Here is a 5,078-nt window from a genome sequence, read left to right as displayed (position 1 = left end):
GATTCAATATGTATAACCTATATCAGATTGCTTGCCCTCTTGGGGATGGGAAAGAGAAAAGGAGGAAAATTTGGAGTTCAAAATCTTATAAAAATATATGTTGAAATTTGCCTTTACATGTAATTGGAAAAAAATAAAACACTATTAAAATTATATCAGAGAGCAGAACCAAGATGACAGAGTTATTTTTCAATTGTGTCCAACTCTTCATGACCCCATAGACCTATTCTATCCATGGGGTTTTCTTGGCAAAGATACTAGTTTGCCATTTCCTTCTCCATATCATCTCCAATGATAAGATCCCCAAACATAACATTTCAAGAAATCTTAAAAGAAAACCTTAAAATCTTAAAAGAACATTATAGGCAAAATAGAGAGTTTCTCTAGGTCAAAAAAAAAAATGACTACCAAAAGCCAGAAACAAAGAATTCAGGAACTAGGGAGCTCCATACACACATCACACACAATTTAGTAACCACCACTATAACAGAGTGGAGAACTTGGAATGCAATTAAGTCAAGAATTATTTATCCAGCAAAGCTGAGTATAATGCCAAAGGGGGGAAAAAATAGACCTTTAAGGAAATAGAGGGCGTCCAAGTATTCTTGATGAAAAGTCTAGATCTACAGAGAAACTTCGAAGTTCAAACACAGGAGTGAGAAAAAAACAAAAAAGGTAAACATAAATGAACAATGATGGAAGACTAAATAAAGATACTTTTAGCTATGGGGAGATGATAATGTGTCCCCTCTGAATTGTATCATTATTAGGATTCACAGAAGGAGTCTAATTAGATAAGGCCTGGGAGTAGTTCTGTTGTCTTGATGATCTTAAAGAGAATAATGGAGAGAGGGATAAGAGAAATACACTGGATAGGGGGACGGGAGATGAAGATTAGGGAAGTATCTCATGTAATCAAGGCGGCCTTGTAGACATCTATTCAAACAAAGATTTGGGGAATTGGAGGAGGAATGGGGAGCAACTGACACTTGAATCTCAGCTTGAACTGATTAAAAAGAAGGAAGACTACACACAGTGAAATAGAAATACATTTCACTCAAGAGAAGCATGAGGTAAAGGGGACAAGGAAGAAGGAAGAATTGAAAGACACATTAAGGGAGGGATTGGTTTTGAACAAAATAAACTCTAAAGAGGTACAAAATATAGCTTTTTTGAAGTGACAAAAATGGGAATCTGGGGGGATGACTTAAATTTGGGTGAATGTATGAATTATGGTATATAAATGTAATGAAAAATTATAAATGTGATAGAATACTATTGCATAAGAAATGATGAAGAGGCTGGTTTCAGAGAAGCCTGGAAAGACTTGCATGATCTGATGTAGAGTGAAGTGAAAAGCACAAGGAGAGCAACTTATAAAACAACAACAAAACTAAAAGATAAACAACTGAAAAAATTTGGAACTCGTATCAACACAGTAATCAATCACTATTCCAGAGAATAAATAATGAAATATGCTATCCACTTCCTAATAGAGAAATGAAGGACTCAGTATGAACACATGTATGTTCATTTTACAGAGAAGAAAACTGAACTGAAAGAGGTTAAGTGATTTGCCCAGGGTCACACAACTGAGACAAGTTTTGAACTGAGATTTTCCTAACTCTAAGTCTAACACTATAATTGTGCCATCTGGTGGCCTAGATCATAGCAGCCTGTGAGGAATGGATGACAGTTCCCCCTCTTCTATCATTCACAAAAGATGGCTTTGGGGCTTTGGTTGCTTTGTTACTGGCAATGAACTGGGGCTGAAGCAGAACAGCTCTGGTCCCCAGACACAAAGCCATAGATCATAGGCCATCTCCCTAGCCCTGGAGTCTACCTGGAGCCATTAGCAAGCTAATAAAGTTAAGTTCAAGGTAAGTGTGTTTTTAAAAAATCATTCTACCCAAAGGGCTGGAGACTGACTTTCAAGATGTGCTGTGTCTTGGGTTGCTTGTGGTATAGCAACAACACAATGAGATCACTAATTTTTACAGGATCAAAATTGCATGGGAGCAGTGAGGGGGAGAGTGGGAGGTGTATAATTGTTTACCTGTCCTACCATGTCCTGCCCTATCCTTTCCAGTCCACAAAGCCTTAGATGACCCATTTTTCCCCCTTCAAGACTCAGTCCCTAAGGTATTTCATTCATTTGCATGGCTTTAAAGAATCACTTTATATATGTGATGTATAGTTGATATATAGTAGTTTTATCACCACCCTGAAGAATTCAGTGCCAGTCTCATGCTTAGAGATGCCACCATTGCCCAAAGCTACATTAATACATCAGATGTGGGATTTGATCTATCTCTACTTGCCAGTATTTTCTCTTCACTTCTTGTTTATGTTGGCTCTGGATGTCAGGGTCCAGGAATTTTTCATTCTTAACACCCAAATATCTTCACCAATGGAGTTCTTTTTATAGTGCACCTTTGGATATTCACTCCTAGCTTTACTCCTTCATAATTCCTTTCCTAGGTTCTCTCTAGGCAGCATGCAGAGTCTTTTATGGTCTCTAATTTATTTTACTGCCATCGAAGAGATCAGGAATAACAGATCATTACAATTTTCAAAGTATCAGTGTTCACTTAATTTCCTATTCAGCTACTCTCCTCGTGTAGCTTTCTGACCATTTTATATGGGTTACACCACAGTTGGCTGGCTGGTTTTCCCAGTCTATTCCTTCCAATTCATAAGTAAAGATTATGACTCAAGTTACCTTGTCCAGCACTAATCTGGGAAATAATCCTCATCATAGTGAATTCACCAGCAAAGCCAACATTTCTCCCCTATCCTCCGCCATCCTCTACATGAATCCTGGTATGACTAATATTCTAAGGTAACATATATGACAAGATACTCTGCCCTAAACTAATGTCTAAGCCCTTAACCCCAGCTGAATATGGAAAAGAAGGGGTTGATACAAAGAAATAATCAATAGGGGATGGGGGGGTCATAGAATTTTTCCCTAAAGATAAATGGGAAATCATTGCTGCAGCTGGCTTTCACTGAAAGGCAGAACTACCATGTGCCACCTCTAAAATATTTTGAATTATCCTCATCGATGGTCTCGATTCACAAATTTGGCTGGATGATTTGGTAGAACTAAGAAAGTCATTAATTGATGATGGTGACATCATATTTCATCAATACCTGATTACTTTTTTAGACAAAAGTTTTATTGATGTCTTATGTTTCCTTATCATTTATTTCCAGTAAATCTTCCTTTGTAACCAATGAAAAACAATTATACATAACCAATACTGTGTTGTATTCTGTACCCTCATTCACCTCTTCTCCAAAGCAAGAATGGAGGGCCACTTGCCATCTTTTGTTTAAGAGTCAAGATTGGTCATTTCATAGGGTTCATCTCAGTTTTTGATAAGTTTTTCATTGATATAATAGTAGTTAGAGGGCATATCATTCTGGTTCTGCTTATTTCTCTGAGTTTTAGTCAATCAAGTCTCCTTGTGCTTCACTGGATTTCTCCAATCTATTCCTTTATCAATTTGAACTCAGATATTCACCAATCAATATGCATCTTTGTTTCCATTTTCTTGCTGCCAAAAAAAAACCTCTTAATTATTTTTTCCAATATTTTAACATTTTTGTTTAAAGTTTTGAGCTCCAAATTTTATCCCTTTCTCCCTCTTTCTTCTTCTCCTCTCCCTGAGATGGTAAGCAATCAGATATAGGTTTTACATGTGTAATAATGTAAAATGTTTTCATATTCATCTTTTTGTATGAAAAACTCAAATAAAAGAAAAAATGAAAGTGAAAAATAGCATCTTTCAATCTATATTCAATCAACAGCAGTTCTTTCTCTGGAGACAGTGTATTTCATTATTAGTCCTTTAGAATTGTCTTGGTGCTGAAAATAGTTAAGTCATTTATAAGCTCTTACTGTGTACACTGTTCTCCAGTTCACTTTTTGTATATAAATTCATTTAAATCTTTCTGGGCTTTTCTAAAATCATCCTGCTTGTCATTTCTTTTTCTTTTTTTTCTTTTTTCTTTTTTAACAAGGCAGTGGAATTAAGTGACTTGCCCAAGGTCATACAGCTAAGTGTCTGAAGCTGAATTGGAACAGGTCCTCCTGACTCCAGGGCCAGTGTTCTATCCACTGTACCATCCAATCGTCCCTGCTTTTCATTTCTCATGACACCATATTATTCCACTACAATCATATACCACAGCTTGTTCAACCATTTCCTAATTGATGGGCCCCCCTTTGATTTCCAATTCTTATCCACAAAAAAAGAGATAATATAAATATTTTTGTACAAATAGGCCCTTTACCCTTTTTATGGATGCCTTTGAGATATAGACCTTAGTACTTGGGTATAGTTCCAAATGACTCTCCAGAATGGTTAGAGCAGGTTACAACTCCACCAACCATGCATTGGTGTTCCACATCCCCTCCAGCATCTAACATTTTCCTTTTTGCCACTTTGATAGGTGGCTACTTTTGATAGATGGTACCTCATTTGCATTTCTTTTTTGGTTGTTGTTTTGTTTTTTTGCAAGGCAATGGGGTTGTGACTTGCCCAAGGTCACACAGTTAGGGCATTTCTTTGATAAATTGTGATTTAGAACAGACTTTGATTTCTTTGTCTGAAAATTGCCCATTCCTGTCCTTTGACCATTTATCAATAGGGGCATGACTGGAATTTTTATAAATTTGACTCTGTTCTCTATATATTTGAGAAATAAGATCTTTATCAGAGATAATTGCAAATTGCAAATTTCCACCCTGCCCAGTTTTCTGCTTTCCTTATAATTTTGGATGCATTGAGTTTGTTCAAAAACTTTTATGTAAGTAAAATTATCTGTCATACAATGCTCTCTATATCATCTTTGGTCCTAAATTCTTCTCTTAGTCATAAACCTGATAGATAAACAATTCCATGATCATTTGATTTGCTTATGGTATTACCCTTCATGTGTAAATCATGTACCCATTTTGACCCTATCTTGACAAATGGTGTGAGATGTTGATCTGGACCTAGTTGCTGTCATACTGTTTTCTAGTTTTCACAGCAGTTTTTGTCAAATAATGAGTTTTTTGGTTACTA

Source organism: Macrotis lagotis, chromosome 5, assembly GCF_037893015.1.
Source record: "Macrotis lagotis isolate mMagLag1 chromosome 5, bilby.v1.9.chrom.fasta, whole genome shotgun sequence".
Taxonomy (NCBI): domain Eukaryota; kingdom Metazoa; phylum Chordata; class Mammalia; order Peramelemorphia; family Peramelidae; genus Macrotis; species Macrotis lagotis.
The sequence above is the reverse complement of the archived record's forward strand: the minus strand, read 5'-3'. Positions refer to the sequence as shown.